The 19406-nt window shown below is 38.8% G+C and overlaps 1 long non-coding RNA gene across 1 annotated transcript; it reads right to left on the bottom strand.

The window, feature by feature from the left end:
• Nucleotides 1-3727: 3727 nt before the first annotated feature.
• Nucleotides 3728-13929, bottom strand: LOC124027941. Its single transcript, XR_006837530.1, has 3 exons — nucleotides 13787-13929; nucleotides 8286-8714; nucleotides 3728-3844 (listed from the first exon to the last, which is right to left on the bottom strand). It is a non-coding gene; the product is annotated as an uncharacterized LOC124027941 (long non-coding RNA).
• Nucleotides 13930-19406: the final 5477 nt, after the last annotated feature.

Raw genomic sequence — 19406 nt, forward strand, 5'->3', positions numbered from 1 at the left:
GTCCACCTGTGGTAAATTCAATTGATTGGGCATGATTTGGAAACGCACACACAGCACTGTGGACAGCATGTCAGAGCAAAAACCAAGCCATGAGGTCAAAGGAATTGTCCGTGGAGCTCCAAGACAGGATCGTGTAGAGACACAGATCTGGGAAAGCATTGAAGGTCCCCAAGAACCCAATGGCCTCCATCATTCTTAAATGGAAGAATTTTGGAACCACCAAAACTTTTCCTAGAGCTGGCCGCCCTGCCAAACAAGGCCCAGCAATTGGGGGGAGAAGGGCCTTGGTCAGGGAGGTGACCAAGAACCCGATGGTCACTCTGACAGAGCTCCAGAGTTCCTCTGTGGAGATGGGAGAATCTTCCAGAAGGACAACCATCTCTGCAGCACTCCACCAATCAGGTCTTTATGGTAGAGTGACCAGATGGAAGCCACTCAGTAAAAGCACATGCCAACCCGCTTGGAGTTTGGCAAAAGGCACCTAAAGGACTCTCAGACCATGAGAAACAAGATTTTATGGTCTGATGAAACCAAGATTGAACTCTTTGTCCTGAATGCCAAGCGTCATGTGTGGAGGAAACCAGGCACCACTCATCACCTGGCCATTACCATCCCTATGGTTAAGTATGGTGGTGGCAGCATCACGCTGTGGGGATGTTTTTCAACGGCAGGGATTGGGAGACTAGTCAGGATAGAGGGAAAGATGAACGGATCAACGTACAGAGAGATCCTTCATGAAAACCTGCTCAGGAGCGCTCAGGATCTCATACAGGGTTGAAGGTTTTTTTTCCAACAAGACAACGACCCTAAGCACACAGCCAAGACAACGCAGGAGTGGCTTAGGGACAAGTCTCTGAATGTCCTTGATTGGCCCAGCCAGAGCCCAGACTTGAACCTGATGCAACATCTCTGGAGAGACCTGAAAATAGCTGTGCAGCGACGCTCCCAAACCAACCTGACAGAGCTTGAGAGGATCTGCAGAGAAGAATGGGAGAATCTCCCCAAGGACAGGTGTGCCAAGCTTGTAGCGTCATATCCAAGAAGACTCAAGGCTGTAATCACTGCCAAAGAGTAAAGGGTCTGAATACCTATGTAAATGTGATATTTCCATTTTTTATTTTTAATACATCTGCAAAAATGTCTAAAAATCTGTATTTGCTTTGTCATTATGGGGTACTGTGGGTAGACTGATGAGAAAAAACAACTACTTAATCAATTGTTTTATTTTAGACCTTAAACTGTGCCCAGTGGGTAGTGACCAATATTTTGTTTCATTTCTTCCCGTTTTACTCGGCTAAAATAGAGTAGGACTGAGTCTATCATATAAAAGAGTGACTCATCTATGCCAGAACAATAGTCTATCTGGTGATTTTATTGATCATGGTCATAGTTCAGATAGGCCTAGTTTGGGTTGCTTCTGGCTAGATGTCTAAATATAGCTGTAACATCGCACTGCCTTCAATATTACAGAATGAAGATGCCTAATTGTGAGGAAGAACAGCAAGCAGGCTGCCATCCAAAGTGGTGCAGACAGAATATGCTTTCCATCTGATCCTGCAACCTCCACTACAAGTAGGCTGAATGATTTAGTTTCTTCTGGACTCTAGACAAGTGACATGATATATCCCTAGTTGACTCTGCTCTGGACTCTAGAGAAGTGACATGATATATCCCTAGTTGATTCTGCTCTAGACTCTAGAGAAGTGACATGATATATCCCTAGTTGATTCTGCTCTAGACTCTAGAGAAGTGACATGATATATCCCTAGTTGATTCTGCTCTAGACTCTAGAGAAGTGACATGATATATCCCTAGTTGATTCTGCTCTAGACTATAGAGAAGTGACATGATATATCCCTAATTGATTCTGCTCTAGACTCTAGAGAAGTGACATGATATATCCCTAGTTGATTCTGCTCTAGACTCTAGAGAAGTGACATGATATATCCCTAGTTGATTCTGCTCTAGACTCTAGAGAAGTGACATGATATATCCCCAATTGATTCTGCTCTAGACTCTAGAGAAGTGACATGATATATCCCTAGTTGATTCTGCTCTAGACAAGTGACATGATATATCCCTAGTTGACTCTGCTCTAGACTCTAGAGAAGTGACAAGATATATCCCTAGTTGATTCTGCTCTAGACTCTAGAGAAGTGACATGATATATCCCTAGTTGATTCTGATCTAAACTCTAGAGAAGTGACATGATATATCCCTAGTTGATTCTGCTCTAGACTCTAGAGAAGTGACATGATATATCCCTAGTTGATATTTGCTGCTAACATGACTTTCACCTCCAAATGCAGGTACAGGATGCAGTTTATTTCTGTAGCCCGTCTTGCATTTTGAAAATGCATCACCTTTTAAGTCTGTAATGACAGGCTACATTTGAGCAGCGATTGTGTGCGCATGTTCACATGTTTCCACACGTGCATGTGTGTGTGCGCGCGGGGTCGCAAGTTTTGTACCACACCATTTTGGGGTTGCGGGTCAAAAAGTTTGCAAACCACTGGGACACATGATAGTGGCACCAAGTAGGGTTGGATATCATCATGGTAGGCTACAGATGTAGCATTTCAATTTGAGCCAGTTTGCTACATCAGGAATAGAAACCTCCAGCGACAGGAAATGATCTGGATTCAAATTCATTGACATTTTTGTAGGGGTTGATACATTTTTTTGAAAGGGAAAATCAAGTCTGACATCTAAAAGTGGAAATGGCAAACTTCAGAAGTCTTTTTTAAACCTCAAATACACTATTAGTTTTACATTCCCTCCATTCCCAGGACAGTAATCCTGCAACAGGGTGATCAAATTAAGGCATGTTCTATTTGGACAGGAATAGTGTGGTTTGTTGTTGATAAGGGCAGAATTGATTCCAGTTGTAAATAGTTTATCTGAATACTTTACTCCTCAGATGGCACTTCTTTCCCCTCTTCTAAAATAAAGCAAATAGCAATTATAATAATAATAAATAAAAATTGCATCAGCTTCAAACAGCTGAAAATACAATCTTTTGGTTATGGAAAAGATATTTCACAGCACTTTAGATGGTACAATGATTCTCTAAACTATACTTGCTTGTTTTGTCACATAAACTGAAATTAGGCAAACTATTTGAAGTTTAGCAACCAGGAAAGCGGTTTCAGCATATTGCACCTTTAAGGATGAAGAGAACCTGTTATAAGCATGTAGACCTTAAGGATGAAGAGAACCTGTTATAAGCATGTAGACCTTAAGGATGAAGAGAACCTGTTATAGGCATGTTTACCTTAAGGATGAAGAGAACCTGTTATGAGCATGTATACCTTAAGGATGAAGAGAACCTGTTATGAGCATGTATACCTTAAGGATGAATAGAACCTGTTATAAGCATGTTTACCTTAAGGATGAAGAGAACCTGTTATAGGCATGTTTACCTTAAGGATGAAGAGAACCTGTTATAAACATGTATACCTTAAGGATGAAGAGAACCTGTTATAAACATGTATACCTTAAGGATGAAGAGAACCTGTTATAAGCATGTATACCTTAAGGATGAAGAGAACCTGTTATAAGCATGTATACCTTAAGGATGAAGAGAACCTGTTATGAGCATGTATACCTTAAGGATGAAGAGAACCTGTTATGAGCATGTATACCTTAAGGATGAAGAGAACCTGTTATGAGCATGTATACCTTAAGGATGAAGAGAACCTGTTATAAGCATGTATACCTTAAGGATGAAGGGTAAAATGTTACTGTGCATTTCACATAAGACTTCCTGAAGAATCAACTGTGTGACACTGATGCTGTCATGGTCTTACCTTGTGCCTGCACTTCAGAACCACTCCATAGGCTCCTGGAGAGAGAAGAGAGGAGAACGCTTAGCAACAGGGATTTATCCAAACATGACTTATATTTGTATTAATGGTTTGGCTAAAAGAAGTTGTGAAATCCTACTATAAAGAGTTGATATTCTCTAAACAAGGTGAGTGAACTGAAGCTCATCTTCACTATGTTCTGTAGCCATTCAAGGGTGAAGAAACAGTCTTGGGAGATGTCATGCACCTCAGCCCACTTTATGCTCATCCATATTTCAAAGATGAAGTCTTCAACTGTGAACCCTTCATTTGGCTTTCTGGCTTTGTTTATATATATATATATATATATATATATATATATATATATATATATATATATATATATATGCAATTGGTAGTTACTCTCTTGTCTCATCGCTGTAACTCCCGTACGGACTCGGGAGAGTTGAAGGTCGAGGGCTGCGCGTCCTCCAAAATACAACCCAACCAAGCCGCACTGCTTCTTGACAAGCCAGACACACCAATGTGTTGGAGGAAACACCCTGCACCTGGCGACCATGTCAGTGTGCACTGCACCCGGCCACAGGAGTCGCTAGAGCGCGATGGGACAAGGACATCCCTGCCGGCCAAACCCTCCCCTAACCCGGACGACGCTGGGCCAATTGTGCGCCTCCCCATGGGTCTCCCGGTCGCAGACGGCTGCGACAGAGCCTGGGCTCGAACCAGGATCTCTAGTGGCACAGCTACTTGGACCACGGCACCACTCGGGAGGCCCACTACTTTCTGGCATTCTGACAGATGCTGTCAGAGCAAACATGATTCCTCCATTACCTACATGACAACATGACCGGTCAGTCAGTGGTCAGTTGATAGTCGGTGGATAGTCAATTTATAGTCAGTGGATAGGTTGGGTATACTAAGTGAATAGTCATTTTATAGTCAGTTTATAGTCAGTGGATATTCAGTTTATAGTCAGTTTATATTCAGTTTATAGTCAGTTTATATTCAGTTTATAGTCAGTTTATAGTCAGTTTATAGTCATTTTATAGTCAGTTTATAGTCAGTTTATAGTCATTTTATAGTCCGTTTATAGTCAGTTTATAGTCAGTTTATAGTCATTTTATATTCAGGTTATAGTCAGTTTATAGTCATTTTATAGTCATTTTATAGTCAGTTTATAGTCAGTTTATATTCAGTTTATAGTCAGTTTATAGTCAGTTTATAGTCATTTTATAGTCAGTTTATATTCAGTTTATAGTCATTTTATAGTCAGTTTATATTCAGTTTATAGTCATTTTATAGTCAGTTTATATTCAGTTTATAGTCAGTTTATATTCAGTTTATAGTCAGTTTATAGTCAGTTTATAGTTAGTTTATAGTTAGTTTATAGTCCGTTGTTAGTTGGTGGATAGTCAGTAGATAGTTATTGAATAGTCAGTAGATAGTTATTGAATAGTCAGTAGATAGTTATTGAATAGTCAGTAGATAGTTATTGAATAGTCAGTAGATAGTTATTGAATAGTCAGTAGATAGTTATTGAATAGTCAGTAGATAGTTATTGAATAGTCAGTAGATAGTTATTGAATAGTCATCACATAGTCAGTAGATAGTTATTGAATAGACAGTAGATAGTTATTGAATAGTCAGTAGATAGTTATTGAATAGTCAGTAGATAGTTATTGAATAGTCAGTAGATAGTTATTGAATAGTCATCACATAGTCAGTAGATAGTTATTGAATAGTCAGTGGATAGTTATTGAATAGTCAGTAGATAGTTATTGAATAGTCAGTAGATAGTTATTGAATAGTCATCACATAGTCAGTGGATAGTTATTGAATAGTCAGTGGATAGTTATTGAATAGTCAGTAGATAGTTATTGAATAGTCAGTAGATAGTTATTGAATAGTCAGTGGATAGTTATTGAATAGTCAGTAGATAGTTATTGAATAGTCAGTAGATAGTTATTGAATAGTCAGTAGATAGTTATTGAATAGTCAGTAGATAGTTATTGAATAGTCAGTAGATAGTTATTGAATAGTCAGTAGATAGTTATTGAATAGTCAGTAGATAGTTATTGAATAGTCAGTAGATAGTTATTGAATAGTCAGTAGATAGTTATTGAATAGTCAGTTAGATAGTTATTGAATAGTCATCACATAGTCAGTAGATAGTTATTGAATAGTCATCACATAGAGTAGATAGTTATTGAATAGTCAGTGGATAGTTATTGAATAGTCAGTAGATAGTTATTGAATAGTCAGTAGATAGTTATTGAATAGTCAGTAGATAGTTATTGAATAGTCATCACATAGTCAGTAGATAGTTATTGAATAGTCAGTGGATAGTTATTGAATAGTCAGTAGATAGTTATTGAATAGTCAGTAGATAGTTATTGAATAGTCAGTAGATAGTTATTGAATAGTCAGTAGATAGTTATTGAATAGTCAGTAGATAGTTATTGAATAGACAATAGATAGTTATTGAATAGTCAGTAGATAGTTATTGAATAGTCAGTAGATAGTTATTGAATAGACAGTAGATAGTTATTGAATAGTCAGTAGATAGTTATTGAATAGTCAGTAGATAGTTATTGAATAGTCAGTAGATAGTTATTGAATAGTCAGATAGTTATTGAATAGTCAGTAGATAGTTATTGAATAGTCAGTAGATAGTTATTGAATAGTCATCATAGTCAGTAGATAGTCAGTAGATAGTTATTGAATAGACAGTAGATAGTTATTGAATAGTCAGTAGATAGTTATTGAATAGTCAGTAGATAGTTATTGAATAGTCAGTAGATAGTTATTGAATAGTCATCACATAGTCAGTAGATAGTTATTGAATAGTCAGTGGATAGTTATTGAATAGTCAGTAGATAGTTATTGAATAGTCAGTAGATAGTTATTGAATAGTCAGTAGATAGTTATTGAATGAATAGTCATTATTGAATAGTCAGTAGATAGTTATTGAATAGTCAGTGGATAGTCAGTAGATAGTTATTGAATAGTCAGTAGATATTTATTGAATAGTCAGTAGATAGTTATTGAATAGTCAGTAGATAGTTATTGAATAGTCATCACATAGTCAGTAGATAGTTATTGAATAGTCAGTGGATAGTTATTGAATAGTCAGTAGATAGTTATTGAAGTCAGTGGATAGTTATTGAATAGTCAGTAGATAGTTATTGAATAGTCAGTAGATAGTTATTGAATAGTCATCACATAGCCAGTAGATAGTCAGTGAATTTCAATCTGCTACTGAAAAATGTACTTCTCTATTATCTTCAGAACTACATGCCAATCAACTAATAATAAATGACTTTATGAAATGCAGAATGTACCCCATTCATCGCTCTCGAAAACCAACTTACTAACTTCCTGATATGAAGTTCCTGTCCATGTCACTCAGTCAAGAGTGTCTTGATGGGAGAAGAAAAGCTCTATCATGATATGTTCTATAACTGGTGGTTCCTCCCCTCCATTGTTGCTTCACTTCCTGAATTGAGGGGAGATGGGAGTTGTAAACTGAATTGTGCTTAACCCCCGGTGTGATGGGTGACAAGTAATCTGTGTGATGAGGATGCTTCCGTCAACAAATGGCATGGGAATGAAATGACTCATCTGATCTAGCGTTAAATTGTGTTAGTGGAGGGACCAGTGAAGGACCCATGGGCCAGGGAAGTAGCCGGTCATTATATCCCAGCTCGGAGTATCTCTCCCTGGCCTGAGAGAGGCTTGCCACTCCCTCGCCCTGTAGCCCTTGGCTATCAGCCTCAGCCCTTCAGCCAGTCAACCACATATACAGGAGAATTCAGGGGCTAAAGAGCTACTGAATAAGATGATTGCACACTCTTCCTCCATCTATGTCATTTATTCACATATTAAGTGAATTTTGACATGAAATGACAGTTAGATTAGTTAGATGAAAGAAAAAGTGTGTTAGCTCAAGAGATGAAGACATTATTTCCAAATCTCCATTTATGAATCTAAAAGGGAACGGATGAAGAGCCGGTCGTGCAAATGGAAAAGGTCAAGGAGTGTGATGTTGTCAGTTTGGCGGTGGTTTCTGGAAGGGTTTCACGGGCACAGCAGCTACAACGCCTAGCCAGAGGACACGTGGAGAGGTGGAGACAGTTTTAGCCCACTTTAGACCCTCCGGTTAAGTGGCGACTGTTCAGAACTGGGAACACGATGAGCACTTTAGAATAATAATTTATCTCTAGTTCTGCAAACAGTGTTTTTGGACACAGTACTGAGAACTCCTGGTGTCTGTTACGTTTTAACCCGCTGATCGTTGTCAACGTTTTCAGTCACAGCCATAAGTAACATAGTGATAACAAGGTCAGAGAGGGTTTTGGCTTTCAGCTTCCCATCACACCAACATCACGAAAAACAACCCACAAATAAACACATTGGTGTAAAACAGTTGTGTTCCCTTTGACAGTGTAATGCAGTAGTTGTAAATAATGATCAACTTACCTTCACCTACAATGCCAAGGACTTCAAATTTATTCATCACATCACCGATGTCAGTGGTCTTCATGAAGAGGAAACCAGCTGAGAGGAGCAGGAAGGTCTTAGAGAAGAGAGAACTCCAGGCCGGACTGAGACCAGAGTTTCACCACGCAACACAGAGGAGAGTCCTGGAGGAGTCTCCTCATCTTCTCTCGCTCTCTCTTTGACTCTCTCTTTCTCTCTCTCTCACACACACACACTCTCTCTCTCTGCCTCTCTCTCACTGTGTCTCTCTCGCTCTCTGCCTCTCTCTCTCTCTGTCGCTCTCTCTCTCTCTCGCTTTTTACTCACTCTCACTCGTTCACTTTCTCTCACAAATCTCTCTCTTCCTCAAACATTATTTATCTTGCAGTCTCTCTGTCTCTCACACCCCACACCCCCACACACTCTCACCTGAAAAGAAACAGAGGGAAAATAGGGAAAGTGTGAAGGTCACTCAGTGCAGATCAGCTGGAGGTCCCAGCAAACTTCATGCCTTTCTGCTGCCTGTGTGACAGCGAGACACACACACACACACGCACGCACGCACGCACACACACACACACACACACACACACACACACACACACACACACACACACACACACACACACACACACACACACACACACACACACACACACACACACACACACACACACACACACACACACACACACACACACACACACACACACGTCACATGTCATCACACGTCAAATCACATCACGTACAGATGGTAGTCAGTAGATACAGCACAGCAACATTTCATTGGGTTCTATATCTCTTATATGAGCAAGAAACAACTTCTCTCCCTCCCTCCCTCCCCTCCCTCCCTCCCTCCCTCCCTCCCCCCTCCCTCCCTCCCTCCCCCTCCCTCCCCCTCCCTCCCTCCCTCCCTCCCCCTCCCTCCCTCCCTCCCTCCCTCCCTCCCTCCCTCCCTCCCTCCCTCCCTCCCTCCCTCCCTCCCCCCTCCCTCCCTCCCTCCCTCCCTCCCTCCCCCTCCCTCCCCCCTCCCTCCCTCCCTCCCTCCCTCCCTCCCTCCCTCCCTCCCTCCCTCCCTCCCCCTCCCTCCCTCCCTCCCTCCCTCCCTCCCTCCCCCTCCCTCCCTCCCTCCCTCCCTCCCTCCCTCCCTCCCTCCCTCCCTCCCTCCCTCCCTCCCTCCCCCTCCCTCCCCCCCTCCCTCCCTCCCTCCCTCCCCCTCCCACCCACCCCCCCCCCTCCCTCCCTCCCTCCCCCTCCCACCCCCTCCCTCCCTCCCACCCTCCCCCTCCCTCCCCCCCTCCCTCCCTCCCTCCCTCCCCTAAAGGAAGACATTACAGAAACAGAAACAATCAGGGATGGAAACGCGACCTTCTAAATGGCAAAGGGAAAACGATCGATATGACATATGTACAGGATAAAACCCTGACGTAGATGTCATGCAGTCATTAGGTAGGACTGTGAAAGACATAGGACCATGAAAGACTGGGACACTGCTGAACTGGGTCCTACAACAACCTCGTTTTGGAGAGTATGTGTGGGGAATCACAGACACTGCCGAACTGGGTCCTACAACAACCTCGTTTTGGAGAGTATGTGTGGGGAATCACAGACACTGCTGAACTGGGTCCTACAACAACCTCGTTTTGGAGAGTATGTGTGGGGAATCACAGACACTGCTGAACTGGGTCCTACAACAACCTCGTTTTGGAGAGTATGTGTGGGGAATCACAGACACTGCTGAACTGGGTCCTACAACAACCTCGTTTTGGAGAGTATGTGTGGGGAATCACAGACACTGCTGAACTGGGTCCTACAACAACCTCGTTTTGGAGAGTATGTGTGGGGAATCACAGACACTGCTGAACTGGGTCCTACAACAACCTCGTTTTTTGGGGAATCACAGACACTGCTGAACTGGGTCCTACAACAACCTCGTTTTGGAGAGTATGTGTGGGGAATCACAGACACTGCTGAACTGGGTCCTACAACAACCTCGTTTTGGAGAGTATGTGTGGGGAATCACAGACACTGCTGAACTGGGTCCTACAACAACCTCGTTTTGGAGAGTATGTGTGGGGAATCACAGACACTGCTGAACTGGGTCCTACAACAACCTCGTTTTGGAGAGTATGTGTGGGGAATCACAGACACTGCTGAACTGGGTCCTACAACAACCTCGTTTTGGAGAGTATGTGTGGGGAATCACAGACACTGCTGAACTGGGTCCTACAACAACCTCGTTTTGGAGAGTATGTGTGGGGAATCACAGACACTGCTGAACTGGGTCCTACAACAACCTCGTTTTGGAGAGTATGTGTGGGGAATCACAGACACTGCTGAACTGGGTCCTACAACAACCTCGTTTTGGAGAGTATGTGTGGGGAATCACAGACACTGCCGAACTGGGTCCTACAACAACCTCGTTTTGGAGAGTATGTGTGGGGAATCACAGACACTGCTGAACTGGGTCCTACAACAACCTTGTTTTGGAGAGTATGTGTGGGGAATCACAGACACTGCTGAACTGGGTCCTACAACAACCTCGTTTTGGAGAGTATGTGTGGGGAATCACAGTCAAAATAAGGAATGAAATGAATGCTGTAAATATATTTTCAAAAAGGACGTGGATAATCAGTGCATATTTCCAAATGCCGGTGATCCCTGGACCGCTTGGCTGGCAATATGTTACAGGTGAAGTCTTCCACTGCAGTAGCCTTGGTAATAACGGCACAGTCAGTGGCCTCCACATCATGTGTGGCAAACAAATACTCTGGAATCAACTCCCATAGGCAGGACTTCCACATAGTTAAGAAGGAATGAGTGTAAAAACAGCAGCTGACCCCAACCATTTTCCTTACAGGTTATGTTCTGCACTCAGGAAAACGTCCGCACAGAAAACACACCAAGGAGAAAAAAAACACATCAGAAAAATGTAGAACTGTAGTTTAAAATACTCTGCACATTGTTGGCTTTTTGAAATGTTTTATTTTTATTTCCCCTTTATTTAACCAGGTAGGCTAGTTGAGAACACCTTTATTTAACCAGGTAGGCTAGTTGAGAACACCTTTATTTAACCAGGTAGGCTAGTTGAGAACACCTTTATTTAACCAGGTAGGCTAGTTGAGAACACCTTTATTTAACCAGGTAGGCTAGTTGAGAACACCTTTATTTAACCAGGTAGGCTAGTTGAGAACACCTTTATTTAACCAGGTAGGCTAGTTGAGAACACCTTTATTTAACCAGGTAGGCTAGTTGAGAACACCTTTATTTAACCAGGTAGGCTAGTTGAGAACACCTTTATTTAACCAGGTAGGCTAGTTGAGAACACATTTATTTAACCAGGTAGGCTAGTTGAGAACACCTTTATTTAACCAGGTAGGCTAGTTGAGAACACCTTTATTTAAACAGGTAGGCTAGTTGAGAACACCTTTATTTAACCAGGTAGGCTAGTTGAGAACACCTTTATTTAACCAGGTAGGCTAGTTGAGAACACCTTTATTTAACCAGGTAGGCTAGTTGAGAACACCTTTATTTAACCAGGTAGGCTAGTTGAGAACACCTTTATTTAACCAGGTAGGCTAGTTGAGAACACCTTTATTTAACCAGGTAGGCTAGTTGAGAACACCTTTATTTAACCAGGTAGGCTAGTTGAGAACACCTTTATTTAACCAGGTAGGCTAGTTGAGAACACCTTTATTTAAACAGGTAGGCTAGTTGAGAACACCTTTATTTAACCAGGTAGGCTAGTTGAGAACACCTTTATTTAACCAGGTAGGCTAGTTGAGAACACCTTTATTTAACCAGGTAGGCTAGTTGAGAACACCTTTATTTAACCAGGTACGCTAGTTGAGAACAAGTTCTCATTTACAACTGCGACCTGGCCAAGATAAAGCATAGCAGTGTGGAATGGCTTATGGAATGTACTGTTCTGTGCTAACTAACTGCAGTTATTATTTCATTAAATCATTACATGAGGAAATAGCAATAGGGAAATACACAATGTAGCCAAAGCTAAGATTAGTAGAACTAACCCAAAATAGACCACAGACAGTCCTTCCAATGGGGGCTAATCAAATATAATGGGTAGAACAAGCAAGGAGGTGGGTCGAGCCAATCAGGAGCTAGCAAGACCCTATTTGAGCGTTCTAGCATGTATTTGCATATTTCTGTTACGGAACGCCTACTCTGTGCAATAACTAAATTCTCCCTTCGCACTCTGTCTAAACAACTATTAATTTATTTACTTTGGCAAAGGGTCAAATCTGTCTAAAACTTAGTCCACTCTGTTCATAACAGATTCTAGTGTTGGGAACAGAAAATTGCATTGAGATGAAATGTTTCATCGATGAGAAAATGTGCAGAACGTAGCCAAAATCTTCTCCCACTGCCGGCCACTGGGCTTCCTGTCACTACCATATTTGGAGGTGAGTGGAAACGCCAACCGGATGCTTCAGATGTATACATCTGGTGAAACATCATTGTTCTATCTGTGGACTAACCTAGAAAACAGAGGCAGTGGTTCCCAAAAGCTCAACATCTACAACTGTTACGTTGTAGGAAATACCCCCAGACCTGGTCTGGCAACAGGCAAATGAACAGATACAATCTAGTCCCTGCTGCTATTCTGGGGTTGCTACATCCCACAGGCTCAGAACTTGAAATGATGAATGATGGATTGTATGTGTGTGTGTGTGTGTGTGTGTGTGTGTGTGTGTGTGTGTGTGTGTGTGTGTGTGTGTGTGTGTGTGTGTGTGTGTGTGTGTGTGTGTGTGTGTGTGTGTGTGTGTGTGTGTGTGTGTGTGTGTGTGTGTGTGCGTTGGTGTGACAGAGAGAGAGACACATAGAGATAGAGAGTGAGAGTGAGAGTGAGAGTGAGAGTGAGAGTGAGAGAGAGAGAGAGAGAGAGAGAGAGAGAGAGAGAGAGAGAGAGAGAGAGAGAGAGAGAGAGTGAGAGAGAGAGAGAGAGAGAGAGAGAGAGAGAGAGAGAGAGAGAGAGAGAGAGAGAGAGAGAGAGAGAGAGAGAGAGAGAGAGAGAGAGAGAGAGAGAGAGAGAGATGGTGTGCGATGAAACTGCGTCTCTAAATCGCAGTGACGCTAAAGCAAAGCAAAACAGCATTCCTATAGCCTGTCAGCCTCCCACTCCTGCATCACCATGTAATGTAGGCAGCCTATGTAGGCTATGCCATGTATCGATCACGATGTCTAGCAACACACGGCTTTAACAAAACCTGATTCCATTCTCATGACAAATGAGATGTTATGTCTGTGATATAACAGAATGACAGAAGGAAATCTGGATAATAAGCTCGTATAATTGTCATCAGGTTGACTGTAAGCTATGTCTGCCTGTGCAGTCTATGGAAAAAAAACTCGATCTGCACTGACTGAATAACACCATGTCCATGAAAATGATGATGTGGTGTGATGGTGGAGACAGAACAGAACAACAGCCCACTAAACGGGGGAAAACACATTTAACGGTTAAACGATCCAATACTCACTCAGTCAGATCATTGAAACGGATAAAACGTTTCCACCTGCATCATCCTTTAACGAAGTGTCGGATGCAGATAGCCTCACCGGTAACTAATATTAACCTGCACCGTGTTCTATACTCAGCCTACTGCTGGTTAAAGCTGCAACGGCATCCTTCTGACTGGCGTCAGTTTAGACCAATAGAAAGGCGAGAAGGGTCATTCCACCTACACCGTGTTTCTCTTAACCTATGAGGGTAGAGTAAGTGTAAAACATTGTCCAAAAGGCGGGATTTTATTTAGGTTCGAGCTGTCTCTCTAGTGACGGTCTGTCCTGCTTTGACAGCGCTGAAAGTCTTCGAGCCATCCATGCAGGCTATTTGATCCTATTCTACTCTATTATTTAACTTAGCCTAGTTATTTACGGTTCATAATACTATGTTATGGTATTTCTTCTGTCACATAATTAGTTTAAATGCAAGTAAAGGTGAAATCAGGAAATAATTGAATATTAAAACCATCTCTAAATGATTTGTCTGTAATTATTTCAATGCTCATTCTATGGAAATGAGCTAACAAAGCCCAAAACAGCCTGAAACCATTAGGCTACCTGTGGCATCTCCTTCTATTCTATTCTATTCTATTCTATTCTATTCATAATTCATGCTAATGAGGCAAGTAAAATATGCTATGAGTTTCTATCTATTCGTTGTTCGTTTTATAATAAACTCTGTGACAAAATAGTAGACTCTCACTCTCACCCTCTCTAACTCTCACCCTCTCTCACTCTCACCCTCTCTAACTCTCACCCTCTCTCACTCTCTCTAACTCTCACCCTCTCTCTCTCTCACCCTCTCTAACTCTCACCCTCTCTCACTCTCACCCTCTCTCACTCTCACCCTCTCTCACTCTCACCCTCTCTAACTCTCACCCTCTCTAACTCTCACCCTCTCTAACTCTCACCCTCTCTAACTCTCACCCTCTCTAACTCTCACCCTCTCTAACTCTCACCCTCTCTAACTCTCACCCTCTCTAACTCTCACCCTCTCTCACTCTCACCCTCTCTAACTCTCACCCTCTCTCACTCTCACCCTCTCTAACTCTCTCTCTCTCTCTCTCGGCTAATATAGATCCTTTGCCATAGCATATGTTTTTCATAGCATTTTATATTTTGTACATATTTGTATTCAGATTAAATTAATTTATATTCCTTCTACTATGCAAAAAAGTACCACTAGTCTATTGTAGTTGCGTTTCCTTATAAATATATTTAGTAAATATGGTTCATTTCACAGAAAGATATTCTGTATTTTATAGAATCTATGAATAAATTCCCCTTATTATAAAACCTACAGTGGAAAACATAAATTGCAGCTTGCTGTTGGACATGCGCGTGGTGTAGAACACGAAATATGGCGGCCTGCATCTGATGGCAAATGAAGGATCTGACGCGAATACCTTCTCGAAACTGTGAGTACTACATTGTTTGTATTTCATGATAACTTACAGATATAGTTTATGGAATTTTCGCTCTCATCCAGGCCTACTGGTTTATGTAGGCTATGTACAAACACTGAGAGAGCAGAGATTAAACGTAAACAATGAGTACTACGCCATGAGCTCGGTGTGTATTTTTCATGGCACATTTTGGCTCTTGTAACACACATTCCCTGGACTCTACTGCTGCACAGTGGGCGCTATTGGTGTTTACGATGGTCAATTTCTTTCAGAGAAAGAGATCATAATAATAATAATAATTGTGGAGATATGCTCGAGGCACATGCTCCATTTCTAAATCGTAGTATTAGTTCCTAGCTGACATCATTGACAGGAACAGAGAGAATGATGAAAAAGGGAAAAGGAAACGCATCACACGCCGATGTTTTATTTATTCAATTGATTGCCAACACACGTTAGTATGTTTTTATTTATACTTTATTGTTTTATTTACACCAGGCTTGCATGTATTTCCCCAAAAACTTATTTGCACAGGGTTGTCTTTGAAAAACAATGAGTCAATCAATAGGCTTTTCTTTATCTCAGAGAATGCTTAACAGTTGTCTATTTATGTACCCATTTTTGCAATATATATTAATGAATTAAATAATTATTAACGGAAGATAAACTAAGGGCATATTTTTCTCATTTCTAAACTGCTATGAGCCTCTTCGGTTAACGCCCACTTCTGAGGAGTGCAGCCACTCGATGTGGACACGCCCCCTACATTCGTTTTATTCGGACACCATTCACCTCATGTCATCTTATACAATGTATCAAATAGAGATTTTATGGTGTAACAGCAAGGGTTCTTAAAGAGTGGGTAACAAACGTAACCACACGTAACATAAGGATTTGCGTTAGTATATACATGAAATATCCCAATGCAAAGTTACACCTATTTTGGGGAGTTATTACATAAAACAGATCAGAATTTCCAAAGAATGCCAAAGTCATGTCGGGAAAGGTTTCTCAAGGGTGTGGTGTAATATGGAAGACCCTGCAAGCCAACCTATTCCCTAAAATGTAAACTCCTAAAGGAAAAACTTGAAATGTTTAACTTCAAATTAAACCAAATCGTTGGCACTCATGATTACTGGCTTCATTTACTTTCAGCCAACTTACAAGCAAATCCTTATGAATTTATTTTTTACAAATAAACTTGCAAGGTTGCTAGCCAACTAACCTAACATTAGCCCTACTAGCCTGCTAATGTTAGCCCTACCAGCCAGTAGCTATCAACACCTAGCTTACAGCCACATTAAAGTAAACCAAAGTTTTGGAAGTATATAACACCATACAACCAGTTATCAATGAATGTTAGCTATATGCAGTTATCATAGCCAGCAAGCTAACCAGCCAGCTAAAGTTAGCTATTTAGCCAACTAGCTATTAGCCTAGCCAGCCTAGCCAACCACCACGGTTATGGTCATTTTGAGTAAAAGTACGTTGATTACTCATATTTGCTGTCCTGCGCCTGATTCTCTACACCAGCTGCACACAGGACCCTTACAAGGGATGAATACTTTCGCTGTGTTCTCATGACTCACCCCTGACATTCCCAGGGCCCCCTTTGGGACCCTACCCATAGTTTAAGAAACCCTATGTTACAGGTTAGTAAAAATAGAACATTTCCTTCCTATGACAACAACAATAGAATAATAATCCCTTAGTGGTGTTTGTCATATTATTCATCTTCTAAATGAAAGAAGTGTATATCAGTACTGTAATGTTTATGATGGACTACTGGTATGGCCATCCCTTTATACATTATAACCTTTTAATACGATGTTGTTAAAGTGTCAGTATTATTTAATATGGTATTATTATTGTCAGTATTATTATTGTCAGTATTATTAAGTATGGTATTATTTAGTATGGTATTATTGTCAGTATTATTATTGCCAGTAGTATTATTTAGTATGGTATTATTATTGTCAGTATTATTTAGTATGGTATTATTGTCAGTATTATTCAGTATGGTATTATTATTTAGTATGGTATTATTATTGTCAGTATTATTTAGTATGATATTATTGTTGTCAGTATTATTTAGTATGGTATTATTATTATTTAGAATGGTATTATTCATGTCAGTATTATTTAGTATGGTATTATTATTGTTTAGTATGGTATTATTTAGTATGGTATTATTCATGTCAGTATTATTTAGTATGGTATTATTCATGTCAGTATTATTCAGTATGGTATTATTTAGTATGGTATTATTATTGTCAGTATTATTTAGTATGGTATTATTATTGTCAGTATTATTTAGTATGGTATTATTTAGTATGGTATTATTATTTAGTATGGTATTATTAATGTCAGTATTATTTAGTATGGTATTATTATTGTCAGTATTATTTAGTATGGTATTATTAATGTCAGTATTATTTAGTATGGTATTATTATTGTCAGTATTATTTAGTATGGTATTATTATTGTCAGTATTATTTAGTATGGTATTATTATTGTCAGTATTATTTAGTATGGTATTATTATTGTCAGTATTATTTAGTATGGTATTATTTAGTATGGAATTATTATTTAGTATGGTATTATTCTTTAGTATGGTATTATTAATGTCAGTATTATTTCGTATGGTATTATTATTGTCAGTATTATTTAGTATGGTATTATTTAGTATGGAATTATTATTTAGTATGGTATTATTCTTTAGTATGGTATTATTAATGTCAGTATTATTTCGTATGGTATTATTATTGTCAGTATTATTTAGTATGGTATTATTTAGTATGGAATTATTATTTAGTATGGTATTATTCTTTAGTATGGTATTATTAATGTCAGTATTATTTCGTATGGTATTATTATTGTCAGTATTATTTAGTATGGTATTATTGAGTATGGTATTATTTAGTATGGTATTATTATTTAGTATGGTATTATTATTTATAATATAATAATAATAATATATGCCATTTAGCAGACGCTTTTATCCAAAGCGACTTACAGTCATGTGTGCATACATTCTACGTATGGGTATTTAGTATGGTATTATTATTGTCAGTATTATTTAGTATGGTATTATTTAGTATGGTATTATTATTTAGTATGGTATTATTATTGTCAGTATTATTTAGTATGGTATTATTATTGTCAGTATTATTTAGTATGGTATTATTATTGTCAGTATTATTTAGTATGGTATTATTATTATTTAGTATGGTATTATTTAGTATGGTATTATTATTTAGTATGGTATTATTAATGTCATAATTATTTAGTATGGTATTATTAATGTCAGTATTATTTAGTATGGTTTATTAATGTCAGTATTATTTAGTATGGTATTATTTAGTATGGTATTATTATTGTCAGTATTATTGAGTATGGTATTATTAATGTCAGTATTATTTAGTATGGTATTATTTAGTATGGTATTATTAAGGTCAGTATTATTGAGTATGGTATTATTATTGTCAGTATTATTTAGTATGGTATTATTATTATTTAGTATGGTATTATTCATGTCAGTATTATTTAGTATGGTATTATTTAGTATGGTATTATTTAGTATGGTATTATTTAGTATGGTATTATTAATTTCAGTATTATTTAGTATGGTATTATTAATTTCAGTATTATTTAGTATGGTATTATTTAGTATGGTATTATTAATATCAGTATTATTTAGTATGGTATTATTATTATTTAGTATGGTATTATTTAGTATGGTATTATTCATGTCAGTATTATTTAGTATGGTATTATTCATGTCAGTATTATTTAGTATGGTATTATTCATGTCAGTATTATTCAGTATGGTATTATAATTGTCAGTATTAATTAGTATGGTATTGTTATTGTCAGTATTATTTAGTATGGTATTATTAATGTCAGTATTATTTAGTATGGTATTATTATTGTCAGTATTATTTAGTATGGTATTATTATTGTCAGTATTATTTAATATGGTATTATTAATGTCAGTATTATTTAGTATGGTATTATTATTGTCAGTATTATTTAATATGGTATTATTAATGTCAGTATTATTTAGTATGGTATTATTATTTAGTATGGTATTATTATTGCCAGTATTATTTAGTATGGTATTATTATTGTCAGTATTATTTAGTATGGTATTATTATTGTCAGTATTATTTAGTATGGTATTATTATT

Source organism: Oncorhynchus gorbuscha, unplaced genomic scaffold (assembly GCF_021184085.1).
Source record: "Oncorhynchus gorbuscha isolate QuinsamMale2020 ecotype Even-year unplaced genomic scaffold, OgorEven_v1.0 Un_scaffold_3593, whole genome shotgun sequence".
In the NCBI taxonomy this organism is placed as follows: Eukaryota; Metazoa; Chordata; class Actinopteri; order Salmoniformes; family Salmonidae; genus Oncorhynchus; species Oncorhynchus gorbuscha.